General features: G+C 40.4%; 1 protein-coding gene across 2 annotated transcripts in view; it reads right to left on the reverse strand.

The window, feature by feature from the left end:
- Positions 1-11,690, reverse strand: part of LRFN5 (leucine rich repeat and fibronectin type III domain containing 5) — a 288,888-nt gene extending 277,198 nt beyond the window's left edge. For both annotated transcript variants that reach the window (XM_037732757.1, XM_017512349.2), the window contains exon 1: positions 9,830-11,690. The gene's annotated coding sequence lies outside the window, so the exon portion shown is untranslated. The remainder of the gene's footprint in view (positions 1-9,829) is intronic.
- Positions 11,691-11,903: the final 213 nt, after the last annotated feature.

An 11,903-nucleotide genomic window follows, 5' to 3' on the forward strand; every position in this document is an offset into this window, starting at 1 on the left:
AAAATTATACCATTTCACTTCTGCAATCCCTGTTGTTCAAAGCAAGTAAAAAGGCCAGCCCAGATTCAAAAGGAACAGAAACACACATCTATTTTTGATGAGAAGCACTGCAATAAATCTGTGGCCATTTTGACTTCACCTCAAGAGATAACAACATAGCCTACAGATAAGAAAACATCAGAGGGCTTATTCTGGAAAAGATTTGTCCTGAAAACAGGTCTATCTAGAATTAAGCCGAGAATTTGACTGCCCATCATCAAGCCCCTCTGTCATGGAAATAATAGCAGTGATTCAAGCTCAGAAATTATCAACTGCCTTCTTTTTGGCCCTCTGTCAAAGGGAAAAGGTAACAGGAGTAACACCTGGAGCACTCTTAAGAGCATCAACAGCAGTCTACACAAATAACACAGCAAAAGAAGTGAGTGGAAGGTAGAGCATGGTGAGGCAAATGCCAGGATGTTAATGATGAACAGAATGATCTGTATGTTTCATCCCATCCTGATATTGCAGTATGTTCTGATTCTTTAGCACTAGGACCTGAAAATGTATTTATTACTTATAGCATGTCAATCCATTTAAATGGTTTGCCAGTCACTCCTGCAAATGGGAACTGAAAATTAAAGAGCAAATCACCCAAAATGGCACAGTCTATTTTATCAAAAAGTCTTAGTATGTATGTATATCCCAGACTCAGGATGCAATACCTTCTCAATATAAGCAACTACAGAATCTCCTAGTGGATAAAGTGTTTTTATACACATCCAGATATAAGACATGGCAATTCATACAGTACCATAACCACATGAGAAACTAAAAATAGGGTATATGTTCAGAGGATGCTCATCATCCTTGCAGAAGATTAAAAATGTGTTTTTTGTAATAATCAATGAAAAACAGCCATAAGCAGTAGGAGAAAAGGGAAATCCCCTAGGCGTAGCCAACAAAGCATCTTCTTTAGAATAAAAAATATTTGAATTTAAGTCTAGCCCTATCATCTTAACTGTATAATCATGGACAAGCAAATTAACCACCCCGCGCCACAATACATTCCTCTAAAAAATTGAGACAATCATGAAAAAGCTGTAGGGTTATTGCATAGAGTAGAGAAAGGTAGAAATCTACGTGCCAGGAAAAGACCACCTTCTCAGAATATTATGAAGATGCTGATGATGATCACCATCATCATCCATTATATATTATCCAAGCTATATATATTAGCATCTTTCAGCGCTGTCCTCATCAAATACATGGAAAGCTCATGTGCTTGTCTCAGAGGATGAAGCCTTAGACTTTTATTCAGCCTCAGGTTCTTATTTTATCAACATAACCAGAAATCTTATTATTTTCTTACTAAGTTCCTATTAGGAAGTTTAAAAGGAAAGCAAGTACATTGACAAAAAATAGCTATATAAGAGCAAAGAAAATTAAAGAAACACTTTACAATAAAGACAGAGAGGATAAAAGAAGTGGCAACTTTATAAACTGCCTTAAACATGTCTTGGATTGGTCCCCAAGGGTTGTCTGCAATCACTAACATATACAATAAATGAGTCATTAAGAAAATAATTATGTTTTGATGTATTATGTTGATCTTGACAACTATTTGAATTCACATTAAATGTAAAACTTTTAATAATTTTTAAAAAGGATGCCTAAAGAGAAAACATTCAAGACTATGGATAATATGAATAACCAAAAGACTCATTCTACAAGGATACTTAGTCAAGAAAGTTTACATGCCATTTTCTTCTGTGTTTAAATTATTTTCCCCCTTTTTAGAAATTAGATCACCTGATATAGAGGCTGAGGAAACTTCTAGGAGGTTAATCATCAATTTTATTAAATAATGGAGGAGGTAACAAATATTAATTTAGTAAATAGAGATCAAGAGCATTAGAGGAAAAGGTGTGAGAATGTCACCAAGACTGATTCAGGACTAGGGCTACTCTCTGAAATAATATTTATTTCTCACTCTAGATTGCAACTTTTCTAGAGTGGCATCTATGCTATTTTGGCTTCTGTGACTCAAAGGAGAAATGGTTACCAAAAAATCCAAGTATGCATTAAATGCCAAATAAAGGTTGGTTAAAGGAATTAAAGAAAGGACTTGAGTCATTCTTGTTCAGAACAGAGAGATCACGATGCAGTCAGCCAATCATTTTAGCATAAGGTGAAAATTCTTCTTGTGTTGCTCCATTTCATTGTTGTTCATATTTATTATGAATAATAACATTAAAATATATTAGTGAATTTTCTCTCATTATTTAGTGGAAAAATTTAAGTAACTTGGTCATCATGAGTAAATCACATGATCTGAATGTTCGAAGTGTCAAGACTCATAATAGCAAATACATTTAATCCTGTGATCAAACTTGACCTGACCATTTGTCACATCTTGAAGAGGTATACTTAAAATGTGTAATTTGATTGTCATTCAAAAGACAAATGCTTGAGAGAATGGATACCCCATTCTCCATGATGTGCTTATTTTACATTGCATGGCCGTATCCAAACATCTTATGTACCCCAGAAATATATACACCTACTACTTACCCATAGAAATGTTTTAAAATAATTTTTAATTAAAAAAATAGTTCTATATGTTAAGAACTCCAATGTCTTGTTAAGTCTCAGCAGGAAAGAAAACATTGATCAAATTGTAACATCTAAAATGAGTGCAAGCTGGGGAGTTACAGCATTTTCTTGCCTTCTCAGCTCCAAAAGCAAGAAAGTAATGGTCCTGCTTAACTCGACAGTAGTCTACCCACGTGGGTTGTTAGCATGCTTCAGTGCAAAGCTGGATAATAAACGAAAACCTTCCAGAAGAAGGCGATGATAAAGACCAATGATAGCTAACATTTAATGACAATTCAAGGAAAAAGGACTTGAAATCATGATACATTGAAAACTGTCCGAAACCAGTTTCGAGCCAAGATATGTTTAGTCACAAGCACAGCAATTGTGGGTTGGAAATTTCAAGGAACTCAGTGAAAACACTTGAAGTACTATCATTAGGAATTAGACTTGTGTGCCTCCTTCTACCAGGTTAAAAATAATTAGAAGCTACAAGGTGCCAGAGTTTTGGCTCAAGTTAAAGGAGAAAATTAAAATACATTTATATAATAATGAAATAATCTAATTGGAGTGAGTTTGGAATCACTAAAGTTACTGAGGCTTAATCGAGATGACCACTTGGCAGAGATGCTTTAAAAAATTCAAGACTGAATATATATGTCAGGAGAACTGAATATATATGTCGAGTTGCCGAATGCCATGTCCATCAGAGATTAAAGTGAATATAAATGTGAACATCTTTGAGTAAGTCATGCACTCTCCAGTGTATTCAAGATATGCCCTATGATTTCTTAAACTCAGCAAGATTTTCTGCTTTACATCTTCTGCCTGGTTCTTGAAGAATATGACTCCTGGTCTGGTGAGCTTTTGAAGCCATACAATTATCACCTCCTTTATTGTTTCCCTAATCATGCTCATGCTAGCTAATAATGAAGTGATCATGGTAATGGTGATAATGATAATAACAATCAGGCACCTAATGAACCATATCACTGAAACCTTCAGACTGCCTGATTGCATATGTCATATTACTAGCCCCATTTCCTAGATGAGGATTCTGATGCTCAGAGAAGTTCAAAGACATGTTCAAGGTTATACAGGGCTGAGACCAAGGATGGCAGAATCCCATAGCTCCTTTTTCTAACTACTGCACAATACAATCCCTATAAAACACAGCCATGATTTCTTAATTTCTTCTCTCTTCCCTACTACAAAGCACAGAACACTAAAATAGAACTAAAAGCTTTAGTTAATAAATTACTTTCAACCTTCTGCATTTGTTTATATTTTTCATGTTACTAAGAAAATAAGTTATTAAGATCAGGACCCAATGTCCAGTTACAGATTTTTAAAGTGCCTGACATTTGAACAGTCAATACATAGCAAATATCATAAATAATTCCAAAAATTGATGTTAAACTTTTCACTTAAATTTGGGGCTATTTTTATTGAGTGTGAGATTCCAAATTCAAATATCTGTGAATATTAATAATATCAAGATATCTATCTACATAAAATAAAGCATATGTACTACTCAGGTAGTGATCAATGCTGCCATATAAATTATAAATATTTTAATGCTGCTATACAAATGACTAATCACTAATAAAAACAAATGTAAATACATCATTCAAAAACTTAACAAATCTTCACACCATGAAAAAAGTAATAAAAGGAGAGCTAATTAATAAGTACCACATCCTATACTTTTAAAAGAGATAAGAGAAAGTTAAGTTTCATCAAATGTAGTTGATATGTCCCTACTAGTAAATCATTTGAATGCAAATATTCTATAACTTGGGAGATGATACCACTAAAATCCATGAAAAACCTACTTAAAGTTAGAAAATAAGGAGTCAAAATGAAGACTGCAATCAAGAAAGAAACTGAAAGTTGTCCTTCAAAGCTCTTTAGCACTTCCCCAAAAGAGCAGCACAGGGTGGAGTGAAAATAGACTGAGATAAACAGCATTGTTTAGGCTTCCATTCCTGATTAAATATACTATTTCTGATTCAGCATCTATTGAATGAATTAGGGCTTTTTTTGTTTTTCTCTAAGAATTCAGAAACGGCTCTCAGAATTTGTTAAAAGTATGCTAAAACCTTAATCATTTATCATATTGCTACTTTTCTAGTGTCTTTGTTATTGTAAAATCTAAAATAGATTCAATTTTCTATGAAAATTCTATAATTGTTTTCCACAAGGATTATAATACCTTTTTGAAATATTTCTTGGAAGATATTTTAGAGCAATACATTATACATATGTTCCCACAAAGAAAATGCAAGAACAGTGTGAGCTTTAAGTTTTGACAGATTTATTCTGTAAAAAGATATATTTTCTTATTTTATTTTTAGTTCTGGGATATATGTGCAGGATGCTCAGGTTTGTTACATAGGTAAACATGTGCCATGGTGAGAATGTAAATTAGTTCAACCATTCTGGAAGACAGTGTAGCGATTCCTCAAAGACCTAGAACCAGAAATACCATTTGACCCAGAAATCCCACTACTAGGTATATGCCCAAAGAAGGACATATTTTCTAAGAAGCACAAAATTTGTCAATTTAAATTTTCTGCCAATGTGACCATGTAACTTAACAAACATTGGCTATAAAAACCAATTTCTGAGAAATATTACAAATTTAGTTTATAGTTTAGACAATAAATTCTTTTCATGTTGTTTACTTGAAATCAGTGAAATGACAGCACAGTTATACAAGCATGTAATTCCATTGTAATTTTTATTACTTATTAACTAACTTCATAATTAGCATTAAATTATGTCATGTAAATTTTTTATGTAAAAATAAATTATGTTTAGTAAAAATCATTTTGTCAACACAGTATCTTTCACAACAATATGATGAAAAAGCTGAAAAGTAGCACTGACTATATTTGAATTACATTCTTATATTTCTGTCTTCTGTTATATGAAACTGGGATTTTCATAATAACATACAATTTATTTTGGTAGAGCATAATAAAAATGGTTCACCTCTAACGGGAATAGCCTCAATAATTATGAACATAATACTTCTTACTTTCACCATGCACATACCATGTAATGAACAAATTATACAGCCTTAGGTTCTAAATAGTCCTCAATGATTGAAGGATGCCAGGGGAATAAAAATGTGGGCTCTAGAACCAGAATAGGTAGTCTCACTCTCAAGCCTTGTTGAATAAGGCAGAGTATGCACATGTGTATCATTGGAATAATTTAGCAAAATTATCTTCTAGTTATGTATTCTAGGGGCCCACACACCTATAAGGTCCAAATTTCTACTTTTACCCTTCAATAATACATCAAACATAAAATTCTTATACTATATACAAAATCCTGAAGATAAAGTCAGTATGTTACATTTGCAAGTAAACAGAAAATAAAAATCACTGAAATAAGCTAATAAGTTAGCTCAGTTAAGCCTTTAGGAAGTTTCTGGTAGCTTCCTTTTTCCAACCTCAAAATTGGCAATAATACTTATTAGCAATCTTATTTATGATAAATTTATTTTTAAATGAATAATTTATTAGATATTATGTAGTAGTTTCATGTAGAGGCAGGAATACTGTTAGATATCTGTAAGCATCTCATCCCAACCATACAACAACACAGCAACAGATCAGCAGAAAGCAAGATCTCAATTTCACCAGCAAGAAAACTCAGCAAAACTACTAAGCCAAAAGTGCTTCAAACAGCAAGAACCCGATCACTGATTTAAACGGACAAAGGAAAATGACAGTCATTTATGAAAAGATGAAAGGGTGATAAAACATGATATGACATATGATGATCATTTAAACACCAATGTCATAACCAGATACTGCTTTGACACCCAGAATCCATTTAATGACAGAGGAGACAGAAATAACTGAAGAGAGAATAGGGTGGGGAATTCTTCCACAGGTAACTACAGCTCTTGCTATCCCCTCTTGAGAAAAAAGAAAGAAATCACTTCTGGCTGTTATCAGTCAGAACTAAATCTTTATGAACTTCTCTCAAAACATCAGCACAGGAATCTCATATTTCAAAAACAAGGTGTGTGTGGTCGTATACACATTACATCTATGAGGGAAGGAGAGAGATGTATGAAAGAACAGAAGGCTGGTGTTCAAGGTCATTCTCCTCTTGAAAAGAGAAAGGGAAAAAAATGACTAAAAGAAATGACCCAGGGCACAGGAATCAAGCGGTAACTTCTTTCCACCTATCTGCTTATGCCTGTTCTTATAGATACCCTATTGTTCTGTCCCTATTAATAACTAAAAGAGGGCTTACAAAGATGGAGGCTTTTTATTGGAAATTTCCTATCAATATCTGACAGTGTTAACTCATCAGTGAGCCAGGCCAGTGAGTGAAGCTAGCTCTGTCTAAAGATGATTCTTAACAAGGACAGTGGACTCAGATTTTCAAAGTAACTTGTACCCTTTCCATTTTCCCAGAAAAGGGAGAAGAAAAAGGCAGCAGAAATCTTTTCCCCTACTTTAGGAATTTCTGTCCATGCAAACTTGTATTAGGAGCTCTATTTAGTTATGATATTTAACCTAACTCTAATCTGCACCAATGAGTGACATTTTCAAACATGCATCACACCATTGTCTATGTTTAGGTTTCTGAGCATTCAGCATCCATTTTAACGCATTTGCTTTGCCTTCCCTGAGGCTGAGGGTGGAAGAACAAAACTTAACCTGCAAAAGATGGAATCCTTAGTGGAAAAAGGCCAGAAGAAAGTGAAATGAGGTGGGAGGTGGTGAAAACACCTTATTTTCCAAGTACCTATATTCACCAGCATTTCTTTTTTCTTGGGCACTGTCTAGATAGGTATGACTTATTTGCTAAAAAATATTGTAAGTATGATATCAATACTGTTGCAATGATATTCTGGGGCAATTTGGGGAGGGGGACAAAGAAGTATGGTTGTCTGACGTTTAAAATAAACAAATCAGATTTGTTTAAGATTTTCTGAGTGATAGGAGGATTAGAAGTAAATTCACTAAAAGAGAAAAATTTTAAAAAGAGAAGATATGAGGAAAAATCCTTTTTAAATTTTTTCCCAATTATCTGTTATCTTTCATTTATTTCATTAAACTAGGCAATTTCTCACTTTTTTCATTGGTTCTCACAGGATGAAGTTCTGTTAAAGTCGAGATATCTTCTGTATCACTCCTTGGTTCTCCCTGGAGCTTGAAGTCACAAAGCAAATCTGAAGAGTGGCCCTCCTGTCCTCCTCTTTCACGTTTATTGGGTATCAGGTAGGGGAGGGAGGTTAGTTGACTTTACAGAGGTGTTTCGACTGGAAACAAAACGGGTATAAATGACCTAATCAAACCCAGAAGAGCAAGAAGGAAGGGGAGAAAGAAGAATAAATGAAAATCCAGGAAACACACACTTAGCTTCAGGATTTTAATCCTGATAAATCATGCAGTATTTGAATATCAGGACATTTTTGTAGCCAGCTTTCCTTCCATATTCTTGAGTATTCATGGAGGGTGGGGAGAGAAAGAGAGAGAGACAAACAGAAAGAGACAGAGACAGAGAGAGAGACAGAGAGAGAGAGAGAGAGAGAGAGAGAGAGGATTTTGCAGGCAAAGGCAGGACACCATCGCCCTCTATGCTCCTCTGTGGCTGTGGGCATCTCCCTCCTCTCACATCCAGGCGGCCGCCTCGGCCACGATCCGCTTGCTGTCTGCCAGGGGGTCCGCTGAGCTCTTCCGCCCCGCCCCAAAAGAGTGTCAAAGCTGGCCTGCCAACTGCAGTGGCAGAGCCCAGCCCCCAAAGCCCGCTGAATTCACAGCCTTGCAGCACCCCCAGCCTGCGAGGGCTGCAGCAGCAGCAGAGCCCAGACTCGAGGAAGAGCTGGGGACGTCAGTGCGCAGGGACAAGCAGAGCAGCTATCGGCCAGCTCGAAGTCTGCAAATGCCATCATATGGATATCTATAGAAACGCAGCGAGTGGAGGAAAATCAGGCAGCGCCCCTACACTTCCTAAGCGGCTTTAGCAAAGAGAGTCCCCGCGCCCCAGCAGCCCCAGTCACTGCCTCCCGGTGCAAGGCATCCTGAGCTTGGCTAGGCAAAATCCTCCGCCGAATGTAGCCAGTAAGCAGCTCCCAAAGGCGAGAGACAAACGAACACTCCTTAGCTAAATTATTAAGACCGTCTTCACTACGGAATAAAACATTGATGAGACTACTTTGGAAGTGCTTTATCTTGTTAATTCTAATGTCTTCAGGAAGGGAGTGACATTTTACGTTGGGGGCGGGCGCTGAGATGAGAGGAAAGGGAATTCAGGGGGAAAAGGCGCTAGGGTAAGGGGCTTTGTAAGTTAACTAAATTTGTTGCGCTTCAGCCTGCCCTGGGAATCTCCTTTTAACATATCAGACCCAATATGTAAATTAGGCAGTAGCAAATCCAACCTGCTCCTTGTAAATCAAGGCATCCGAAAAAAAAAAAAAAAAATCAAAATACCTATTATACAGAGACAAAGCAAAACACACACAAACAAAAAAACGCGCACAGGAGCCCCTCTCCGTGACGGAGACAATACAGCTGGAGAGGATGTTGGGTGGTGGCTATCGTTTTAGCTTGGTTCTGCTAGATATAAAAACGACTTCTTCCATGGATTTATTCTGCTACATAAAAGCACGCCCTGGCAGCTAAACACCATATCTCAAGACACACACCCGTGGCAATATATTCCCTTTCATGCAAACCAAGTTCCAAGAAAACTCCATTTCCAGTCAAAGTCTCCAGATGCGTAATTTACAACTATTGAAAAGATCTGGCAAGCTCCTCCACAACAAGGAAAGGAAAACAACCTGGCACCAGAGGTAGAAAAGTGTAAAAAACATATTTGGCTTAAATGATGGGTGAAAACCAAACACCCACTCACACTCCACAATCTGGAGAGGGTTGGGTACCAAATGGTCCGTGGCAACCATAGCCTGAAGGAAACACAGAATTTTGATCTCCGGCATCTTCAGACAGGTTCCACACGCCTAGCTCTCAAAAAATATCCTCAGGGTGGAGCACATCCATATTCTCAAAGCATCCACTACTAGATGAAGTGCTCAGGTATAGATTTATATTTCACCTACTAGAAATTGTATTACAAAATCACAGAGCAGCGCCCTTGGATACCCAATCCTTCTCAATGATTTTCAAAACATTAATAAGTAAAGTAGGCTGCAATGCAGATAAGACACTAGAAACAAGATCAGAAGGAAATTGGGTGAGGCGCTTAGTCGTTGGCTTGTTACCTGGTGCCTCTAGGGGAAAAGACGGTCATAGGAAGACTTTCTGCCTGCAGGTACAATCCCGACAAGGTGGCTCCAGGTGGCTTTCACAGTCGTACCCGGGTCTCGCTCGTCACTTCGCTGCCCTTTGCCATAGCTCAGCACCCGCATCCTAGGGAGTCGGAAAGGCGGCTCCTGCCACTGCCGCCGCTGCCCGCAGGTCGCGCTGGGTGGGGGATCCGCGGCAATCGCCCCATGAAACCCGCGGCTCCGCGCCTGGGGAGCGGGCAAAGGCAGGGCGGCCGCGCACGCACACACAGACACGCTCACACTCACACACTCGTACCCAGGCGCGCGCACTTGCACTCACACTTGCACACTCACACCCAACACTGCACGGGGAGGAAGGCAGCACGGAGGGAAGCAGTCCTTCTCACGAGTGGCTTCGAAGCCCACCGGACCGCGGGCAGCAAAGAGAGCGTTCTCGCATAGCCGTTTAATCACGTTTCCTTCAAGTTCTCCTCCAACCCGAATCCACGTAATTCAAGAGCTGGTGACATTTTGGTGGGGAGGAGGGAGACGGGAAAAGGCTGCGGAAGAGTGAGGATTATGTTAGGCAGTTTGATAAGCAATCCTCATTACCTTGTTTTTTTTCTTTTTGTATAGCAAAACAGCTCGACGGGCTGAACTTTTGGCTTCAAATGCTGTGGACCAAAACGTAAATATCCTTCTGGCCAAGACGAGAAGGTGTAGATACACGGAAACAAGAGGGCTGCAAGACCCTCTCTTGACCTTGTGATGTACCTGGAAGCCGGTTAAAAACTGGCGCTTTCCAAGCTTCTGGGTAAAGTGATCCACACACCTGGGTCCACAGCCCAGCAGCCGCTCCAAATCCAGCCAGGAAAATGGGTCCGGGCGTCCTCAGAGCTCTGCAAGAACCCGGGCATGAAGGGGCATCGCCGAGTTAACACATTCTGGGCAGTTGGATAAAAGACAGTCAAATGCATGAGATAGGCGCGCGCGTACACACTCGCGCGCACACACACACGCAGCTAGCTGGAAAGCAGCTTACAAAACACTAGAGACATGCCAAGACGACTTGAAAAGGTAGCCAACATCCAGGATCTTTCCGGAAAACAGAAGGGCCAGCAGGGAGGTTATCAAAGTCTTCTCAAGTCTTTCAATTTTTCATCTCTCCTGTGAGTGCGTGTGTGTTTCCAGGTTTCGTCGGTCTGCCCCACCCCCGTCCAGTTGCGCTTTTTTTTTTTTTCCCTGATATAACCGACCGTGCAAAATGGATTATACGGGTGGGTTGTGCTCACAGCCCAGAGCTCCCCAAAGTCAAGAATCCTAAGGGAGCAGCCAGCTGCGAAACAATTCACACCCTCAAGGGAAGAAGGAAAAACACCAGCAAACACATGCACACACGCGCACACACATACATAGTCCTCGGCTGGGGCAGTTCTGCACACGCTCACCGCTTCCCTGCGCGCGGCTGCACACAGCGCCCCGCCCGCTGGCCACCGCGCTGGGGCGAATCCGCAGTTCAGGCGCAAGGCGAGCAGCTGAGGTCTGGGGCGGCGGCCGCTGCCGGGGCGGGCCAGGGAACCGAGCTTCCCAAGGCGGCGCGTGCAGGCAACGGCGGCCTCCTGGCCGAGTGGAACTGAGCCCCGCGCTGCAGCATGGAGGCGGCTGCGGCGGGCGCGCGGCCGTGAGCTCGGCCCGCGCCGCAGTGACGGGAGCGGCCGCGTCTGCCAGACCCCAAGAGTCCGTGAGAACCTGGCCCGGGCCGCTCAGCTGCTCTCAGCCCTCGCGCCTCCCAGCCAGACGTGTTCCAAACCGATTTATCCCGGGACGCGGAGAGGGCCGGCGAAGCGCCGGGAAATCCCCAGGCTGAGGAGGAGCGGGGGCGTTGCAGGAAGGGGGAAGGGAAAAGGCAGAAAACCTGGAGGATGAAGGCGAACTTCCAGGGGCGTCCCCAGCCTCCTGCAAAAGGGCAATTTGCTGATCGCCCACTTCCTCGCGGTTACTGGATAGAAAATCGTCACTGAGTCAAGCTTCCGCTGCTTAGGGCGGTGGGAAAAGTCATTAGCTATAA

The sequence above is a fragment of the Cebus imitator genome, unplaced genomic scaffold (assembly GCF_001604975.1).
Source record: "Cebus imitator isolate Cc_AM_T3 unplaced genomic scaffold, Cebus_imitator-1.0 Scaffold470, whole genome shotgun sequence".
Lineage (NCBI taxonomy): Eukaryota > Metazoa > Chordata > Mammalia > Primates > Cebidae > Cebus > Cebus imitator.